This window comes from Protopterus annectens, chromosome 12.part0 (genome assembly GCF_019279795.1).
Source record: "Protopterus annectens isolate FY-2018-M chromosome 12.part0, PAN1.0, whole genome shotgun sequence".
NCBI classification, from domain to species: Eukaryota; Metazoa; Chordata; order Ceratodontiformes; family Protopteridae; genus Protopterus; species Protopterus annectens.
The window spans coordinates 314,683,777-314,706,367 of NC_056746.1; the positions used below are offsets into that span (position 1 = coordinate 314,683,777).

The window sequence follows — 22,591 nt, forward strand, 5'->3', positions numbered from 1 at the left end:
ATGTCTTCGGGCAGATAGCCTAGTACCTACCTATGAACATGCATTACATGCATTGTATATACGGTGAAATGGTGTTGTCTTAAGAATACCAGAGAAATTTCATGTCAAAATTAGAAATGAAGCTACTACCTTTCACTAATCTTTTACATTGCAAGTGCGAACGAGATGTATACTTTCATCTGAACGCATGGCCTTTGAGTATACTGTTCACACGGATAGCCTGAGTGCTAGGAACCTGGATGATTACAATAAAAATAGAGGGAGGGATTAAGAAGCTACATTAAACACTGGCTTCTAATGTGGTATTGTTTAAGCTACACTGTGGTGAAAAACAACTGTAATTGTTCTACAGGATGGACTCTATGGTTCCCCTATTTTTCTGAGCATGGTTACGACAGCCCACTGCTCACTTTAAATTGTTAATATGGATATAGTGAAGATAGCTTGTTGATTTCCAAATTCTCAACAAAAACAGCACAGCTGTCAGGAATATAATCACTAATATACCAAAACCACAAAGTCCACGCTTACACTTTATTTGACAAATCTTAGCATGCTGGAGACAATAAATGCTGGATTATAAGTTTATTAAAAAATCAAATCACAAACACACACAGACGCATACAGACACAGAGGCTTTGGTACTTAAATTTGCAACAAAAGTTTTCAGACGTTCTAGTACTTCAGTAATGAAATAAATACAAACTTACATGTAAACATCTTGAGTTATACAAAAAAAGTCATTTTTGGATAATTAAAAAAATTAGCTGGAAAAACAATGCCATTATCATAGTTCCACTAGAAAATACAACTATACAAACAATGCCATTATCACAGTTCCACATGATGCCATTTATAAAAGTAGTAATGACAGGTCAACTGCTGTGATCAGAGTAAAATTATGGCAGCATTAATGTTTCAAAGATACTGGAACACAGTGACAAAAAAAAAAAAGAATTATTCTGACAATTGCTCAATAACAGAAAACTTCTTCCAGAATCCTAAGCCTACTTGTTCTTACTGAATCATTTCTTAATCTGTTTGGTCAAAGATAAATGCCTGTGTTTGGGTAATCCCTGTAACACCTGCTATACATGCCATTATGGGAGAAACCCCTGCCTTGTTGAATGCCTGCATTAAAGTAGCCAGTTAGGCACAGGATAGTTGCTATTTTTTACAAATATTAGAGGATGCCAAGGATATGGGGGGGGGGGGGATAAATGTCTGTCAGCGTGAATATCAAAATTGTGGTGGTGGCATTTTCTCTCTTTTGTTGCTTGACAGTTGTCGCAAATCAGCTATGGATCTTGACTTTTGTTTTTTTGTTACCTATACAATTAGTAGCTTTATCATAGACATCTGCTCACAAACACATACAAAAATACACACATGGACATTCACAACTACAGACACTTGGGAGGAGGATCAATTCACTTACATGTGTTTAGGATGTGCAAGGAAACTACAGCACGTGACAAATACCCATGCACAGGCAGGATTTTGCAAGCTCTTCACAGAAGGTTCCCCAGCTGAGAACAATACAGGAGAACCAAGCAATGTGAAACAACACCAACTGCTATGCCACAGAGATCACTTTTATACAGATGTGCACACTCCTAGATTTAAAATAATGCCAATATTATATACTTATGTTTTGATGACTTTTCTTTATTTTAATTTGAAGAGAACTGATAAGTTACCCATTTCTTTTCAGATGATTGTTTTGTAAAAGTTGTGCTCTGTCAATTTACAAAGGCCATTCTGTCCTGAATTCCACCCTAACTTTAAACAAGAATCTCTTTCTACTATGTTGATATATTACAAAATTTTCACGACATGACCATTTGATAAATTCACTTTTCATTTTATTTTGCATTATGTAACTTCTTTTAGGGAAATTGTTCATTTCAGGTATGGGCAGCCTTACGTAAACTGGAGTCATAGGTGAAAAGGTCCTGTAGCAGCCCTCACCATCCTAGCCTACATATCCAGACTATTTTTTTCTTCTTTTTCCTCACATTTTGTCTTATTCTTCAGTTTTTAGCTGCAGTTATTCATTCATTCAACATTTTCTGTCTCAGCAAGACTGCACTCTGATAACTGTGAAGGAAACAACTATCATGAGGATTCTGGATGCTCTGTGATGCACTTTACAGTTTTTTAAACAGCCTTTATCCAATGATTGCCTGAGCAAAAGGCACGATCAAAAGAAAAACTTATTCTTCAACTTTTTTCTTGCATGCTTTTCAGTACATCCTAGCTGAGCAAGACCACACCATTAAGTTCAGTGGAAATAACTGTATAAGACAGGGTATGCCATGGGTGTTCTAGATGCTCTAAAAATCGATTTTACAATTCTTTTAAACAACCTTTTCATTCAATGATAGCCTGAACAGAAATCATGATTAAAGGAAGAAATTCAGTTCTGTCTTCAACTTTGGTCTTCCCTGAATCCTTTCAACACACCTGAACTGACCAAGACTACATTGTAATAACTATGGTGGAAATAACTACATTATGTCAGGGGTTTGTAACTACATTATGTCAGGGGTTTAGTCATGAGGGATATAGATGCTTTGAGGTGCATTTTAAAGATTTTTAAATAACCTTTTCATTCAATGATGGCCTGGACAAAAATAATGATTAAGGGAAGAAATTCAGTCTTGCTCCTCAACTTTGTGTTTTTCCTGAATCCTTTCAAAACACCCTTCAGTGTATCCCTGTCTGGTATTAAATTGGAATGACAATTTAAGTGACAGATGGCCATAATCATATCTCAAGTCCCTGCTGTCATATGTATACAGAGCATGCCTTCACAACCCTACCCACAAAAGGCAGCCACCTTCTGCATGCCCCATTTAAAGCCAGACTTGAACAAAGTAACTTTTCCAACTAACTTTTAAAACACTGCATTGCTCTTGTACAAACTTAGTGACATTCTGTGCACCCTTCTGAAGTTTGTGAGGAAAGTTAAAGAAATAATAACCATATTGCTCCCAGCCCAACACAAGATAGTGACCTCTGATGTTTGAAGAAAGTTAAATAATGAAACCCATCCTTGGGTCTGCACACAAGACAGCAATTTTTTGTGTACACCTGAGCAGAACTGGTTTTACACAAGGCAGTTTCAGGGCAGAGGCCACTACTAAGCTCACGTCAAAATCCACTTATACAGCCTTGGTGTGTTGGGGGGGGGGGGCAAAAGCACACCCTGCCTCCCAGAATCTATAAAGGTCTGAATAATTTGTGATGCATTTTATCCCTTTGAGGAGGGACTGTAAAAACTGAGCAAGTGAGAAAAGGGGTAGTTATTTTTACCAAAACAACCCCTACCAAGCAGTTAAAGCCATGCCTGCACATCTCAGATGTTGGATTGTGATAAGATGATAGTCATGTAATGAAACAATAGTTGCCGTACTAAAATATTCCAAATTGCTTCACACAAATCACACTAGTATGGTAAAGCTTGAATAATAAGCAAACAGCAGCAGGCAGCCAGTCATTTTCACAGGTATGCAGTGGTGGTGCTGCGGTAGCGTTGTCGCCTCACAGTAAGACGTTGTCCTGTTCGATCCTCAGCTAGAGCGTCTTCTGTGTGGAGACATGCGTGAATGGGCATACCTTCGTTGAAGGTTGTGCGTCAGGGCCGGCAACTCAGCACATGAAAATCTACTGCCAATCATTAGCAGACCGGAGTTCCTCTGTGGCGACCCCTAACCGGGAAAAAGCCGAAAGACACAAACGTAGGTGTTTATTAGGCTAACGAACATAAGGGCCTTTTTAAGCCTAGCTATGCATCCCAACTCTCTGACAAGTTGTGGTACCTTTGAAAAGTGTAAGCAGAGGCTTGGGAGGTGAAACATCTACAAGCAGGGTCTGGGAAATAAAACCATTTACAGGTTTCCTGTGTCTATTAGAGAAACAGTGCTAAGCCAGGCATGAATTTTCTGTTCCCCATCCAATTGTCCAAGCTCCACAGACAGCCCATTAATTATACCTACTCTGTCCATCTGTGCATATCAGGTGTCAGGGTGAGTAGTCAATCTTGGAATGTCAAAAAAGCAACCTAGTCCTGCAAAACTGAGCAAATGGCAAGCACTTGAATTACTTTCATCCAGCAACCCCCCCAAGCGCTACAGATCTCAACTCTTATCTCCACAAAGAATCAGGGACAAATCCAGAAATAACTAGATAACTAGGGACACTTTTGTTTTTAAATATTAGTACTATTAATATGAGGAGTTGACAGAATAAGAGAATGTGAAATGACTTGCATTTTCTGAAGCAAACGTCAACAATTATTGTCATTACTTATGAATTTGTTGTGTTCCTGCACATTGGGCTCCTTGAATAGTGATACTACAGTTACAAGAGTTGTGTCTGATCTCTGGTGACAGAAGAGGGTAGCATGGTCTATTCTGAGCTTGGGAATCAGAGAGGAAACCTTAAAGTGAGTTGCTGTTAACTGGCCACTTTGCTTGTTCACTGATTTTTCTGTGCCTGTATAAGGTTGTCACATTTGCACAGCAGAGGCTGATTTGCACAGGGTACCAGTGCTCTGGTTGATCACACTAAGAATTTAGTTCCTAGCCTAGTATCACCCAAGCAAACCTGACATAAACCTCAACATTATCCCATTATTCTGGTTTTGTGTAGAAGCATTACTCCAGTCTTACATGAAACTACAATGTTTAACACATCTAGAATCCTTCCTCCGATACAATTCCCCTTGTAAACCACCTGAAACCATGGATAAACACTTTTTTTCTTGTTTTGTAGCGATCTTGATGGAAAAAGGCATCCTGAGACAAAGTAGCAATTGCCTCATGTTTACTGATAATCACCTAATTCTTAAACAATCAGACACAATGCATAAGAGATTTAAGTACACATTGTCGCTATAGGCACAGCTCACACATACAGCCACTGCAATTATGAATCAGGTTGCCAGTAACAGACACCACCATTTTTTTTACCCAATAGTTTGTACAACTAGTTAGCAAGGGTAAGGCATCCAGGTCCAAAAATATCATTGTCCTGCTGTACTCAGTCACCATTAAGCCAATCATGGAGTTCAATGCTCCCTTTGGTATGTATCTTATCAGGCATATGTAAGGAGATTCCTTACAAAAAGAACAGAAGGCATAAATCACAATGAATATGCAGACTGCCTCACAGCCTTGTCTTTATACGTAGTCTCTTACAGGCTACTGATAGGTGACCTATGCCTGGCTTACAAAACATCATCTCACCCAGTACGGATGAGGGACTTGGAAGATAAAAATTTAACATGACACAAGTCTTTGATTGGGTCAGATTTTGGTCTGCCCTTTTTTTTAAATCTATTCTGTATGTGCATTACCACAAGTTGACATACATTCTTGGGAATATCATCCCAAGACACCCTCTGCGGTTTCTTCAGGTAAAGTGACTCATTTGAAAAACAGTTCATCAACTACTACAATCAGGCTAAGCTTTCCTTTTGGAGAGTTTCCTGGACTCTTAACTTGGGAGCAATTAGGAAAATTTCTACAATTGTTTTATTTACCCTTTGTTATCAATAGGCCGGTGACCTCCTTTCAGGGGAGACCGAAGGTGGTAATCATACTGACTATGGGAAATTTGGCCACGGTACCAGGGAAATTCACTTACTCTTTGATAACTGCTACAGGATCTTTTACATCCATCTTAGCCACCATCTCAGGTGCATGGGACCTTGGTTTAGCATCTCATCCAAAGAATGGTACACTCAAGATGGCACTTCTCCTAATGGTGCACTACAGTATCAGTAATGGAAAATAAATCAAGTTACCTGGAATCTACAACCTTCTGATCTTCTAGTATCAAAGGCAAACATGCTACTTGTTGAACCACTAACACTACATAGACTGCAAAGGAGCAGAAAGACAACCTGATACACTGATTCATGACATAATCAATTTAAATCTTGCTTGGTTGTCTTTGGCCACTGCTAGTCTTAAAGGTCAGATGTAGTTAGATTAGCGCTATCTTCGGTTACTGGCTGTATCAGTAGTGGACCAGCTAACTGATAGACAACGTTCTTCTTTTATGCCAGTTGTCTGCTGAAAATATTTTACTTTCTATTTCCCTCTGTAATACATTACTCAATTTTAAAAGCTTACGGTTGGGTATTTATTCATTTATACAATTACAGCTGCACAACATTACAGAATTATAACTGTTGGGATCCATCTTTCGAAGAAAATGAGAAAGAGTCATTAGCTATGGTTACCTTACATCAGTAGTACAACTACCTCATTTTTTGCTTATTCTTCTTCCTTAAAGCACATGTGCCAATGTCTTGGGAATCCTGCCTCACAACCCAGTCTCTCTTTCACCCCATTATTTTGTTAACTGTGCACTACAGAAGCTCCACCAGTTTAGCTAGCAAAGCCATCATATTAATCCAGATGTGGACTAATCAGTATCCTGCACAAAAAAAAAAAAAAAAAAAATACCTGTAGCACCCTCTCCCTTATATATCCCAATACCCCACTGACCTTTGGATGAATCCATGTCAGATTGAGAAAAAACACCCTCCATACAATACCTCTCCTCTGTCGTCATAATACTGCAATATGTTCTTCATGGAATCAGTCAAACTGCACAACCTAAATTTCTTTTAATTAATCCAGATGTATCTTACAAGACCAGTCTTACAAGTTCCACCAGTTCTTGCCGAACTCTATCCCCTTAAACTATATCCCACTGTTAAAATCTCAGCATCTTTAGTGAACAGGATGATCTGACGGTCTCAATCCAATTACTATGACAAACCCATGTTGAACAATAACAGTCTTAACATCACACCTTGAATAACACTCAACGACAGCTTCACTAAAACAAAAGATTCCATTTACAGCAAGCCAGTATTATGATCCCAATCCCATATCCTTTAATAAGTAACAACTTTCTGTAAGGTAAAGTATCAAAGACTTTGCTGAATTCAAGATGTAACCCACCCAAAGGGGTCCTTTTCTCTAACTCAGGATGATCAAGTCATAGAACTACATCAAGTTATACTGATAAGACATGTGCATGAAACAACTTTACGGTTCATACGCAAGAGAAAACACAGCTTTGTAAGAACTTACCAAAACAGTAGACAGAAAAAATGCTCTCGTGAAAACTTTTGAAGAGATCTGCAGCAGCAGAACCAAAAAGGTATTCCTTATCCAAGGGTGACATCCTCAAGTAAAGACTGAAATCCTACCCAAAATAATTCTCTAACTACAGAGCCAGTAGCAGCTGCTCTGGACAAGGCATCAGCTGCATCATAACTGCACTTAAAGTGTCTAGCTACTTGAGATGCAAGATTTAGCAGACACATGGTAAAGGACTTATTCCTGGACTCTGACAAATCCAACATGACCTTGTTTAATATCCCCCAAAATGGACAAAAGCTATCTAGTCATGTCAGTTTGCTAATTTCTGGCATGAAAAGATAAGGATGCAGAAGTACATACTTTTTGCCCATATCAGTGAATAGTTCTGCTATCTTTGTCATTTAGCAGAACATTGGAAAAGGGAAGCAGCTAAGCAACATTTTCAGAAAGCAGCAGCAGAGGATGGGTTTGTATATAAAAAGAATTGAGGGAGACTGAAACCTTGTAATTTCTTAAGTTTCTTTGAGGCATGGGGAAGGGATTCAGGATAGAGAAAAGCAGTAGAAAAGTGTCTATAAAGTCTCTAAAACAGGGTGGATGGCAGAATGTTTAGGAACTCCCATCTCCAACAGGTCATATCTCCTTCATTACATCTGATGTCCGCTAAGCTTCCCATTGAAAATGGTGCATCATTTTAAGAACATCTCCAAGGAAAGTTCCTCCAACTGAGGATCAAGGGATAAGGTGTCTTCCTCTTCAAATGCGTATCTCACAGGGGAATTAATTTGTGAAGAACAAACCAAACAGACTCATCCTCTGAACAAAAAGCTCATTACCTCTTAAGATGATATGAGGTAGCAGAAGCAGCAGAGAATGGCTTTGAAAAGCTTCCTTTTGTGGGCCCTTAGAAGTCTGTTCAGAAGAAGAGGCATATCTGTTTTTCTCCTGTTCATTTTAGCAGGGATGTCAGTTCACACACACAACATGGTGATTCATAGTCCTGATATACCTCTATCAAAAAGCCACATACTTTTTCCTTGACAAGAATCTAAGGTATGACCTTAAGTCCCTCCAAAATAGCAAGCAGAGTCTCCTCTTTTCCACCAGAAAAGGACATCTCAGGGGGACTTCCAAGATGGCTGCATACTGAGTAACAACTTAATTTTAGCTCTCCCAGTGTGAAAACAGAACTTCAGCAGAGAAGGCCAGTGGACTTGTGTTTCTGGGTAAATTTCAGTAACTGGTTAGTAAGTGCACTGCCTGGATGCTATGAAGAAATAAATAGAGGACCTGAAGGAAAATCAGCTACAAAAGGTGAGGAAAAAACTGACTGGTAAAAGTACTGCAGCTGTTCTGCAAAAAGCAGTGCAAGCTGCAGACATGACCTGCAGTAATCTAGAGGGAAGTACAAGACAACTGCACACAGACCTGGTGAAAATAAACGAAACACTGATGGTGTACATCAACTCAAACAACAAAAGGCCAGACAAAATGGAAGAAGCTTTAAAAAGATATTCAGATGAGCTGATAAAACTGCAAAAATGAAGAGGTTGAAATGAAGAAAAGACTGGCCAAATATGATACTGTTCAAGAAGAGATGTTTCAAAAAATAATAGCATTACAGGGCAGAGCATGTAGGGAAGACCTGAGATTCTCAGGTGTACCAGAGATGTTGGAAGGAACAGACTGTATTAATTTTATGAAACCAGGAATAAGCAAATGGAATGGTATTCCACAGCAGTTGTTATTAAATGAAATGGCTGGCTATGAGAAAACAACTTAGACCTTTAACAGTAAAGATGCAATCTTACCAGCAGTAAAAGTGAGAGACAGCAGAATGTTTGTGGAGAATGATAACCCAATGCACACCAGGCAGAAGAGAAATAAATGTATCCCACTATTCAGGGAATGTTGAGAAGAAATCATGATACTGAAACTGCTGTATCAAGCTATCTTCAAAATATTCTTCTCTGGAGAGACAAAATACTTTTTTTGATCAAGTACATGCTAAGAAGGAAATATAAAAGTTTGTCAAACAAAAACTGAGTAGTGAAACAGAAAGGGTTTCTGCTTCTTGTTCTCCTCATAATAAAGACCACAGAGAGATTGTGCCAGTGAAACCTTTTCCAACGTTTCAATGTTAAATGCTGGACAGAAGGAAAGAAGCATGAGAGTTGACTATGAGAATCGACAGTACATTGGAAATCAAGCAGAGACAGGATTTGGGAGATGAAAATGAACAATAATAAAACCAGTAACTTGGAAATTGAAAAATGTGGGATTGCAAAGCAATAATTATATTTGTGAAATATGACAGAACAAGAAAATATGGAAATTATGGACTTTTTTGGACATTGTTGGACTTGTGGATGACTTTAAAATATATGCCCTACTTCATGTCATTAATGTTTGGAAAATACTTAGGGGAGGGGAAATGCAGGGAGAAAGTTAACTAAGTAAAACAATTTTTTTAATAGTACTATTTTTATAGTGTATGATTTTCTTTGCATGCTATAAGGTAACATTTTCTCAGTTGTTTTTAAGTGTAATGAGGATACTACTGTAAACAGGTGCTCCTGTTTTTTTCCCCTCTTTTTTACTTTCTCCTTGTTCAGTTTTAAGAAATATAGACACCGCAATGTAAAAAAAAATAGGTTAAAAGAGCATGACAAAAGAAAAAATAATGTTCTTTTTCTCATTCTTGCTTGGGGGATGACTGGATTAAGGCCCTTAGCTTGATCTAGTAATATGTTTTAAAAGAAAGCAAGTAAATAGAAAAGAATACTGGATATTATACAGCTTTTTTCTAGCAACTAAATGTATGCTTAGTAGCAATTCTGTTTCTGGTTCTCATGTTTCAATGCAGGCAATCTGATAGAGAAATTGTCTACAATCTCATAACAAGAAATTGGCTACAAACTGATAAAAGAGAAACTGGCTAGGTGATAATGTTCTTTAAAAGCATTCAGGTGTTTTCCCAGCTGGAACAGCTATAAAGATAAGACAAAAACAGACAGCACTTAGTAGAAGCACACGTTGCACCATGCCTTAGCATGGATAGTGTTTCTTTTAGGTTAATTCAAGTCTGTCACTGTAGCTGTCTGTTTTGAATATTTGTTCCTATTAGGAGGCTAAACGTCAATATTTGAAGATGGACATAGTTGCATGTGTGTTAGTATTATGTTAATGGGCTTTAGGGGGTATTGGGGTGTGTATTTTTTGAGGGCTTTCAATAAAACAAAACACATTGTTAGATATGACATAGGCTCAAATGGTTATGACAAGAAGCAACTGTATAGAAGTTCAACCTGCCCAACAATGAATGCATGCAAAAAAGCTGGAAATAGACATTTAACCAACAAAACTGTTATACACAAAAGGTGGGAATAATAACTTTTTAAATACAATGATGCTTTCTGTAATGTTATTTTATTTTTTTAATATTTGTTAACCGGGAAAGTCTTTAAATGTCAAAATGTTTAAATGTTTAAATAAGTAATGTCTTTAAATGTCAATGGTCTCTGTCTTTAAATGTCAATGGTCCCACAGATAAATACAAAAAAGAAAGATAGTGAAGTATATTAAAAAATGTACAGTGCAAATAGTTATGCTACAGGAGAAACACGTGCAAAGAAATGAACATGCAAGTTTGATATAGAAAGGTTTTCAGGAAGCATATTCAGTGTAATACCTGGGACAAAGGAAAAGAAGAGTACTTACATTAACTGCAAGATAAGCTCAAATAGTGACAGAAGAGGATAAAAAAAGATAATAATGGCATATTTGTAGTACTAAGGGGCTACTGGCAAGGGAGGACGATTACATTGGTATGTATTTATATTCCACATAAAACTGCTATAATGGAGCTAAAGAAAAATCTGGGAGAAATAATCAGCTTTCAAAAAGGAATATTACTTACAGGTGGGGAGTAGAATTTGATTTGCAGCACTGAAGATGTGTCTGGGGGGCCCAGAATGGACAGTATAACAAAAGAGGGTAGACTTTTGAAGAAATTTATGAAAACATTTGACATGGAAGATGTGAATTCAGTACTAGGAGTTCAGAGTGAATTTATATATTATTCCCCAAGATACAAAAGACTGGGCTAGGCTAGAAAGAATTTATATTTCACAGGAACAGATGCATTTAACTGAAGGTCTTAATACACACCCAATAACTATTTCAGATCATGCTCCAATAATAACTAAAATAAAAACACAGGCTAATAAAATAAAAATTAGACACTGGTGCTTTCCCACTAAGTTGAAAGGAGAGTAATTTACAGAATAGGTAGTGGAAATTATTCAGGAGCTATTAGAGAAGATAGACATTTCTTTTGAAAATATAAGTAGGGAGTGGAATAACATTAAAGTGGAGTTTAAAATGGGATGGAAATAAAAGAAATAGAGATATGGTTAAAAAGTAACAAAAATTATTTAGAGCAACTGACAAATGTTAAAGTACTGCAGAATAAAAAAACTACAGAACAAGAAAAGGAGCAATTGCATATTGCTAAACAGAAAATAAGGGATTACCACAAAAATATGCATGAGTTTAGAAAGATTGTTGTTAAGCAACTGTATTTTGATAATAACTCTAGTAAACAAAAACTTTACCACAATGACTCAGGCAACAGAAAGTAGAAAGGGCTGTTGCCAACTTAGGAAGCCTGTAACAGAAGGTAACAAGAGATCTTGCAGAGGTATTAGATACATTTTGGAAAGTCTATGAAAGTCTGTTTAAAGAAGAGAAATATGGAAATCACGAAAAGGTACAAATGGAAATGTTTATGGAAGAATTAAATATGCCAAGGTTAGAGGTGGACGAGGTGAGATAAAATGGTGATGTATAACCAATCTACAGGAAAGACCCCAGGAATAGATGATGGTATTCCCGTGGAAGTTTGGAAGCTAGGAAGGAAAAACTGATAAAGATCTGGAAGGTTTGTTTGTATTTTAAGAGGAGCAGTATCAACATCTTGGTAGAAAGCACTGGTAGCTGTAATATCTAAACAGGGTAAAGATCCATCAGATCCAGCTTCATACAGGCCCATTTCAATAATAAACCAAGATTATACAGTGTTTGTGTTTATAACGGCTAAAAGAATGGCAAACGTGATCCCAAAATTGACAGATCTAGATCAATGTGGTTTTGTGAAAGGGAGGCAAACATTTGACTACATTAACACCACACTGATGATCCAGAAAGAAGACGAATTTAAGAAAACACCACTGTTTCTGGTGGGTCTTGATGCAGAGAAACCATTTGACAGACTAAGCTGGGACTTGATGAGCAGGGCAATGGAAGAATTTGCATTCCCTGATAAAATTACAAAGTTGATTAGAAGGACATATGAGGGATTGGAGGTGAAAATCAAAGTTGGTGGGATCCTCTCTGATAATTTCTGCTCGAGTAGAGGAACCAGGCAGGGGTGTCCTTTTTCCCCTTTGTATTACATTTAGAACCATGGGCAAAGAAAATAAGGGACTCAGAAATTCATGGAAATAACTGGTATGGTAGTCTAGAAAAGCCATTTGTACTTGTGGATGTTATTAATTTATAAATGACAAAACCAAAAAAGGACATTAGAGTCTTGTGGAACATTTTGAGACAGTTTCAGATCTTTTCAGGATACAAAATTAGTGAAGCTAAAACAAAGAAAACAGAGGTAAATTATGTATCCACACACGAACTGGTTCAGCAATATCAATTTTTATGGGGACATGATAAAGTGAAGTATTTAGGAGTATGGATTAAAAAATGATTCCGGTGTGGCAGCTAAGGATATGTGGGAAGAGACTACACAAAAGATATTACAAAAACTGAGAAACTGGAAGGTCAGTTATACGGACATGGATGGTAACATACAAGCAGTTAAAGTGTTTTTAATCCTTTTATTCTTATACACACGTCAGTCATATTTTTTTATCAACTAGAGGAGAAGCTGTGGATAGCAATTAATAAAGAGCTGAAGGATTTTATCTGGGAGGGGAAGACGTCAACAGTCAAGTGAGATGAGCTGATTCTTCCAAAAGAACAGGGCAGACTGGGATTACCCGATCTGAAGGGTATTTCAGAGCTATACATTTAAGGCTCCTTTAGATAGCAGAAACCTATAATTCGAAGTGGAAAGGGATGATGATGAAACATGGTGGAAGCTCAAGAAACAAGGAGAGACTGGGATTGTGGATGCAGATTTTGAAGAAGAACAACAATAATCATACAGAATATTATACAAGTAGGAGAAAATATTCTAAGAACTAAGCCAACATAGGAATGGAGAAAGGAGATTCTGCCAAGATGGATGACTGCAATTAGGGATACAGACGATAGGCAAGAGGGGGCTGGAATTTATTGGAGAAAACCAGCAAATGAACCAAGGTACTGGAAGCAAATAACTAGAGAAGGAAAGGTATCAAAATGAGAAGACATTAAGAATGTATTTGGACTACCAGTTAGAGACTGCATTCCCTATCAAGGATTGACATCAGAGTACAGGGAAAAGGAAAGAAATGGGGGGGGGGTTCTAAATGAAAGACCAGCACTGCTAGAGTTTCTAATAGCATCTGGAACAGAAGCTGCCATTAAAAAATAATAATTAGTAAATCATATAAAATATTGCATGATAACTATAAGACTCAATCAGAGGAAGTTGAAAAAGATTGAGAAGAGACTGAATAACCAGTTCCAAAAAGAAACAATGGCGGATATATGCATGTCTCCCAAATATGCAACAAAATCAAGAAGATTTAGGATTTCTGCTTGGAAATGTTTGTATACATATTTTTATACCCCAAGTAGACTCCAGAGAATTTTTCATGTAGACAACAAATATTGGAGGTGTGATGGGGAAGAAACAGGTAACTGGGAACATATTTTCTGGGAATGCAATGAGCTGGCACACAAAAGATTCCCTGTAGACTACTCTGTTGGAAATACTGGGTGAGCAAATTGGTGTAACTAGGGAAATGACTTTTCCTGAGCTGATACAGAATCAGAATTGGCTAGATATAGTAAGGACTTGCTCATAGCCGGCCTTAGGCATAGGCCAACTAGGTGACCACCTAGGGCGCCTCTGTAGCAGGGGCACTTTTCCAGTATTTATTTGGTGTAGGTAGACCAGGATGGGGGCACCAGATGGTGTGGCGGGGGCGCCGTGGAGCCCTTTTGCCTAGGGCACCAGTTGATCTAAGGCCGCTCCTGGCCTTGCTGAGTCTAATTATGGTGGATGCCAAAAAAGCAATTACTAGAAAATGGAAATCAAAGTCTAAACCAACTGTACTAGAAGTAGTGAATATGGTAACAGATATAAAACAACTAGAAGTGAGATCTTTAAAAAGGGTAAGAGCAAATTACATAAGAAAAAAATGGGAAATGTGGGAACAATACACACAGGGGAGGAATGATCTTTAACAGAAGGCAGGAGATGAATGAACTATGTAATGTTCGACTGACAATGACTGGGTAGATTATAAGTGATGTATAATGTTTCCAACTCGGATTATGTCAATATGGTTTGTTTTCATTTACATAAATGTATGACTGCTTGTGTCATAAGTGATAATTTAATAAAGAGGTTTCTAGTTTAAAAAAAAAAAGATAAAAAAACAGGAAGTGGGTAGGAGTAAATTACTTAAGAAATGGTAACTGTGGAAACAATGCACGCAGAAAAATGTTCTGGAGGAGGACTGAAGTTTAACAGAAGGCAGGAACTTAAGTGATGTACAAGAGGGCTGTGATGAGGTCACAATAGAGGGAGCAGTTAAGGAACCTGGGCAGTGTAAGGACTTGTTAAAAGACATGTGGAGACATCTGGGTCAAAATGGATAGCTGAAGCTTCAGGCTTAGACAACTTAAATTTCTTTTTCAGCAAAGGAAGGACATCTTTTCTTTAAAAGTCACTGGTTCTGCCACTGCACTCTCCCTCCTTAACATCCCCTACTTCTCATACCTTAATCTACTTTCTGCCCTTAACTCACTCTTCTCACTAGCTCTCTCTAATCTGCCTTGACTAGTCTTTCTACCGTCTTCTAAAATCTATTAAGCAAATTGCCTCAGATAAAACATTCTATTGTAATTGTCTTACCTTCATGCAACTACATCATGATAAAAGTACAGTTTTGTACCTACCATAAATGTAGATGTTCGAGTGCTCATACAGCTGCAGTCATAACAGATGGGTTATCCTGCCGTCAGGCGGGTCCTCGGTCGGCCGAATTCCAAAGTCTAGGTCCGGCGTCGGTTGTCGTCGCTTCTTCCCTGATGTCAGTGCGTCAGGGGTATAAAAGAGGCAGCTGACGCCATTTTCTTCAGTTTTTCTTGCCCCAGATGTCAGGTGCCCCCAGAAGGAAGGCAAAACATAATATTATGCAAACATGCAATGTAGATAAATCATAAAACAGTAGTTGCAAGCAAATACACCATAAAAGAATACCCCAAATAGGTTATATGATAAAGGTGTTTGTCATAAGGCCTGTCCTAAGAGGGGATGGAGGGAGGGTAACCTGGACTGCAGCTGTATGAGCACTCGAACATCTACATTTATGGTAGGTACAAAACTGTACTATGTTCATCGTGCATACAGCTGCAGTCATTACAGATGGGTAGAATCCCAAAGCTAAGTAAGGGTGGTAGGCACTAAGTGGAACTAGGAGGGGCTAGGATGCCCTGCAGGACTGCTGTGGCAAAGCCTGCTCTAGATTTTGAGTAAAGTGGAAGGTAATAGTGCTTGGAGAAAGTGTGCACTGAACTCCAAGTAGCTGCTTCCAAAATGTCCTTGGTAGGGACCCCCATGAGGAAAGCTGCAGAGGTAGCTGTAGCCCTGGTGGAGTGGGATCTGATGTATACAGGCACAGATTTTCCATGAAATGAATAACAAAAGCGTATGCAGTGGGCTATCCATTTTGAAATTGTCTGTTTGGAAATAGCCTTTCCTTGAGCACCTGTAGCATAGGACACAAAGAGTTGCTCAGATTTCCTGAAAGACTTTGTTCTGTCCAAGTAATAACGAAGCTGTCTGTGAATGTCCAAGGAATGTAGTAGTCTCTCCCCTTTGTTCTGTGGATTTGGATAGAAGGTAGGTAAATGAATAGTCTGATTCAAAGCTACACTGGATACTACCTTTGGCATGGAGGTAGGGTTGGTTCGTAAGGAAACTCTGTCCTGATGGAAAATGATGAATGGTTGCACAGCCATGAGGGCCTGTAGTTCCGAAACCCTGCGTACTGAGGTAATAGCCAGAAGGAAGGCTGTTTTCCATGACAAGTAATGTAGCTCTGTTGAAGAAGCCGGCTCAAAGGGAGGCAGGGTCAGCTTTTCCAATACGAAGTTGAGGTCCCAAGCTGGGACTGGTGGTTATATTTTTTGCCCCTCTGAGGAACTGCCTTAATAGAGGATGTGAGAATAAAGGAGGGTCTGTATTGTATTGTGCAGAAATGGCTGAAGCGTGGATCTTGATGGAGGAGAAGGAAAGGCCACTGTTTAACATCTCAGCTAGGTACTGTAAAATTTGAGGTATATTTATTACCCAAGGATTCTGGCCCTTTTCTTGATTCCAGGAACAAAATCGTTTCCATTTGGCGGAGTAGGCTTTTCTAGTAGAGGGTCTTCTGGCCTCCAAGATGACATCCTGCACCTCCTTGGAGAGGAGAGTCTGTTGGGAAATTAAGGTATTCTCCATGCAGCTAGATTTAGGGTTTTGAGCTGGCTGTGAAGGGTTTTGTAGTTGCGCTGGGACAACAGAAGAGGAACTAGAGGTAGGATCCATGGTGGTGAGTGTGTCAGGCTCTTTAGGAGAGGATACCAGTGCTGTCGTGGCCAGTCTGGAGCAATGAGAATCATTTGTGGCCTCTCTGCTCTGGCTTTTAATAGAACTTTGGTCAGTAGAGGAAGAGGCAGGAAGGCATAGACTGTCAATGTTGTCCAACTGAAAGAGAGAGCGTCCACTTTCCAGGCCTGTGGATGATAGGTCCTTGAACAGAATTTTTCCAACTGGTAATTTCTGTGGGTAGCAAATAGATCTATGTCTGACTGTCCCCATGCCTGAGTTATCATTGAGAAGACTTGAGGATGCAACTTCCATTCGTGTGGGTCTGTCATATTTCTGCTTAAGTTGTCTGCCAGTGTGTTTTACTTCCCTGGCAGGAATTGTGCCTGTAGTTGAATTTGTAATTTCAGTGCTGTGTTCCACAGGGTCATGGCTTGCCTGCACAGGGGGTATGAATGAGTTCCCCCCTGTTTGTTTATGTACCACACGACTGTGGTGTTGTCTATCCTTATCAATAGTTGGCCTGGATGGAGAAGGTCTTTGAAGGTCATAAGAGCATTTTGCACGGCTAGCATCTCCTTTTGGTTGATGTGTAGGTGCTTCTCTTTTTGGGACCATTTTCCCTGAATGCACTGATCTGGCGTAGTCTGAGGCATCCGTTGTGATGATTTGAGTTGCTTGAGGTAAACAGAAAGGGAGACCTGTGTTTCTTTGGCATGCTTGAGCCCACCACAAAAATTCCTTTTGATGGCATGGAATGAGTGGTATAATTGTTTCCAAGCTGTGGCTGTGTTGAGACCATAGGTTTTTTAGGTACCATTGTAGTTTCCTCATATGCAGCTTTGCACATGGTATTAGTAGGATGCAAGATGCCATGTATCCCAGAGCCTGCAGGACTTTCCTTGCAGTTAGTCTGGTGAAAGTTGCCACTTTGTTGAAGTATTGAGACAGTTGCCCTTGTTTGTCTGGCGTGAGGTAGGTCATCTGGGTGGTTGTATTTAAGCTGGCACCCAGGAAAATTATCTGTTGAGAAGGTATTAGTTTTGATTTCTTTTTGTTCACTGTGTATCCCAGACAGTTTAACAGTTTTATTACAAACGCCAGATGCTGCAATAGAATGTCCTTGCTGTCCGCTTGGATCAGGCAGTCATCCAGATATGGGTAGATTTGTATTCCTTGTTGCCTGCAGAAGGCAATTACTGATGCCAGGCATTTCGTAAACACTCTGGGCGCAGTAGATAAGCCAAAGGGCAATGCAGAAAATTGGTAATGGGTTGAACCTGCAAGAAATCTGAGGTATCTTCTGCAATCTTGTCTGATAGGGACATGCAGGTATGCCTCCTTGAGGTCCAACGTTACCAGCCAAGACTCCTTGCCCAGCATGGGAAGAAGCTGCTGTAATGTGAGCATCTTAAATTTTGGCACCTGTAGATATGTGTTTAGGATGGATAGGTCTAAGATGGGTCTCCAATCTTTGTCCTTCCTTGGTACCAGAAATAGTCTGGAATAAAAACCGTGACCTTGTTCTTTTGCAGGTACCTCTTGAATTGCTTTCATATCCATGAGAGCGGAAATTTGTCTTTGTGCCTCTGCCCATTGATTTTGTGGCAGGTTTGGCAAGCCTCTCATTTTTGGAAGGGTGTGAAAATGGAACCTGTAGCCTCTGTCTATAATGTCCAGAATCCATTTGTCTTTTGTAACAATGTGCCAGTTTTTTGAAAATAATGCCAGTTTTCCACCCAAAGGTGCTGCCATTATAGCTTTGTTTGGCAGGCATAGGGGGAAGTCATTGTGTCTGTTTTCTAAATGACTGTGATCTATCTTCTCCACCTCTTGGGGTTGGTGCTTGCCACTGTCTAGCTCTGTAAGATCCTTGAGGTTGTCCTCTACCCCTTGGGTGTCTGTATCTGCTCCTTTGAGGTCTGTCCGTGGCTGGAAAGGACCAATTTTTTGAAGGCCAGTTTCTGCTGAAGCGTGGAGGTTGCACCTGCAAGAAATCTTTCACTGTTTGCATAGATTTCGCTTTTTCCTCCATTTTCTTTAGTACCTCCTCAGCTTTAACACCAAACAATACATCTTTTTGAAGTGGTGCATCTAATAACTTTGCTTTGACATGATCTGGTAAGTTTGCTCTTTGAGCCAAGCATGCCTACGTATGACAGACCCTGTGACAGCAGCTCTACATGAGGCCTCTAAAGCATCAAAACCACACTGCAAGGTATGTTTACCCACTTGCTCTGCTCCATGCAACAAATCCTGCAACTCTTTCAAATCTGGTTGTTCTGTTTGTGTCATTTTGCTTTTCAGCTGAGATAACAAAAACTGTTGGTACTTTAACATATGAAATTGACAGTTTAATGCCCTCATGGTTAAAGTGGCAGATGTATACACCTTTTCCCCCACCTTTCTAATGCTCTGGAATCTCTCTCTGAAGGTAAAGGGTTTTTAGCAGTAGAGGCCTTTATTCCCTTGGGACCTTGTGAAATTGTTTCTGGGTCAGCAGTATGGCTTTTATAAAGGAACTGGTGAGAATCAGGGACCCGGTAATACCTGTCTGGTTTAACAGGGGCTGGAGGTAAAGAATCTGGATTAATACTGGCTTCTGCGTACACATCGTCCAAAATATCTAACACAGGAGGGATAGCCAGGGGCCTATGCTGGGGGAGCAGTAGAAATTCCCTGAGCCTTTTCTTGGAATCTGAGTAATCTTGGCCTTCCCAGTGGAAGTGCTCCCTCAATGTATGCAGGGTTTCCCCAAAAGAGTAGTCCTCAGGGGGGGAGACCGAGGGAATAGACTCCTCAGCATCAGAGTCTTCAAAAGGGGAATAGGCATAATCCTGGTCCTCAGAATGGTCTGAGGTAATAGAAGCTTGGTCTGAGGAAGGGTAGTCTTCCTCCAGTCTGGGTCTTTTGTCAGAGGGGGGTTGAGAACCCCTGATGAGAGTTATCAAATCCTCAGCCATTTTAAGCATCTGTTTTTTAGGCATGGGGCCTTGAGAGGAGGTCTGAGGACCCTGTTTTTTAGTTTTCATGGCAGCTTTAGATTTAGTGAAGGATTTAATAGAGAAGGTGGTAGGCCTGAAGACGCCTTCAGAAATGGCAGGCCTCACTAAATTTTCAGTTTCCCTGCCAAGAGTGGCGTCGGTATCTGCAGTGGGAATGGAGACAGAGGAGCCTGCGACCTCGGGTACTGAAGTCACCGGTAAAATAGTTTCATCGGTAGTCAGGGGCTGCGTAGGCACCCCGCTGAGAACGGGAGAACCGGTAGACGGCCTAAGCGTGGTCTCAGTACTCGGTGCAGACCTCGGATGTCGATCCTTGTCTTTGCATCTTTTGCTTAAAATTGGCGTCGGTGTATCCGACGACATGATATAATTAAATTTTTTGCCAAAATAATGATGGGTGAACTCCGCCCGGCACTTAATAGTGCGCTTGTTGAGCCTAGCACAAAAACGGGAGGCCGAGACGTCGTGGTCTGGCTCTAAGCAAGGTATACAGAAAGAGTGAAAATCCTTATGCGGTATTTGCTTCCCACAAGAAATGCAATTATTAACTTTGTCTGACATCGGTCTGAGGCAAGAAAAGTTTCCCCAACGGGGTACTTAGCTTTAAAGAAGACTTCGGCTGAAATACTTTCGTAAATCTCAGGAGCTGGCCGACCGGCACTTGTGAACTGCTTCTGCTTCGGGCACCGCGCGGCAAGAAAGACTGAAGAAAATGGCGTTGGCTGCCTCTTTTATACCCCTGACGCACTGACGTCAGGGAAGAAGCGACGACAACCGACGCTGGACCTAGACTTTGGAATTCGGCCGACCGAGGACCCGCCTGAAGGCAGGATAACCCATCTGTAATGACTGCAGCTGTATGCACGATGAACATCTGGGTTTTTGTAACAACTTACCCCAAAAACTATGCTTATCTTAATGACATATTTCTTTTTATACATCTTGAAATAGTTATGCTATACTCCTGATTATTGACACTGTATAACATTGTATTGCTACATAATGCCTTGTAATAATCCTGTAACATTGCTCTTTAATGCTAATTTATAATGAATATTGTATAATATGTTGGAGCTTTTCTCCCCGGGCCTCTGCTGAAAAGGGCTCTTTAGCTCAGTCAGACAATCCCGGTCAACAAATGTTAAATGAATCAAATAAATAAATCTGACCGGGAAGTCTTGGAAGTCATCTTGCCTTGTGTGAGTTCCTTGAACCTCTGATTCTCTAAGTAAATTCTTACAGATGATAATCTGCTATGAATGGTCTTGGGGACAAATGACTGACAGACAGAGCAGTCTTTGTAATTAATTATGGTTAACTTGAAGGAAAAAAAGACAACTACAGTGATTTTCCCTCTTCAATGACATGAGCCAAAATGTTTAGTCACAAACAGAAGAAAAAGAGAAAGCTTCCCAATGGGGATGCTGTCCAAAGCAAAGGAAACAACACGGATCATATACCTGACAGACTGAAGATGAAGTGAAACTTCAGTATTTGGGCTGGCTTTGCACCCATACATCCCCCTTTGGATTCCTAAAACTTATGGGTCAAGGACGTATGGTGCGAGATGAAAACTCCCAAGATTTTGTATGCTGGCCAGCTAAACAACTATCCTTGGCGGGATGTCTCAGCTGTTAGAATACTGGAACAGTGATTCAAAGAATGACCTTTGGAATTTAGGTATTTTTAGGAACTCCACTAATCTGACCTCAGAATGTTTTGTATAATTTACCTTGGAACAGCGGCAAGACTAGCAGACATTTCTAGACCCATCTTACTGCAAGGGAACTACCCCCATGCCATCCTACAGTCCTGCAGCTCTACTCCAGCTTTTAAGAGAGTCATGCCTAGTTAATTTACTCAGAACTATTTGAGAACCCAAACCAAGTATTGTGTATTATTTATTATTTATCATCTTACATCATTCATTATTTCTTTCTCCTCCTTGTGTCTCAGTCAAACTGGGCCCTAATCCAATGAAGGCACATAAAGTAATTGAATTCTTACTCTGGTAAGGGAGAGGCACTCAGCTATAAAAGAAGCTTCCTTGGATACTAAAACTAAGAGTCAAGAGAAAGATGCTTGAAGAACTGCCAGGACTGGCAAAAGTTTCTGTTTTAATCAACACATTCCCTGCAATGGAGCTCTGGAAGTTTGCACTGCAACTTCCAATGGTTGGAGCCAAAGCTTTTTGATAGAATAAAATTATATCCTCACATTTCAAACAAATGTAAATATCTCTGTAACTATAGGGGTTACTAAAGAAGTGTAAATGGCTAACTCTTCAGCAGAAAATATTTTTGTAATGGTAGTATTCTTTAGGCTCTAGATCTTAATATGGATTTTATAAGTAACAGTAAATACAGTAACTATTACTTTTGTAATACTCTGTAAACATCTTAATATCTCAGCAATTACTGAAGTTACACAGATATTGTCAACAGCATTTTGTTCATATAGCTGAGGAGCTTTCATACGAGACTAAGCAGCTTGGTGTGTGCTGCTTGGCTGTAAAGATATTTAGGATAAAAATAATTTATGACAACACAAATAAATACTATATGAAAAATTAGTTTCTCTTTATCTGTACTAGACAGAGGTCATTGTGTAAACGTTAAGATGAAAATTTTTAATACTTTCTATGTAGCATGGTTTTGGAATTATTGACACAAATACAAACAAGCAATATTTGA

General features: G+C 39.5%; 1 protein-coding gene across 1 annotated transcript in view; it reads right to left on the minus strand.

Moving 5' to 3' along the window:
• ERP44 (endoplasmic reticulum protein 44) overlaps positions 1–22,591 on the minus strand; it is an 866,037-nt gene that overhangs the window by 462,254 nt on the left and 381,192 nt on the right. The window lies entirely within an intron of this gene.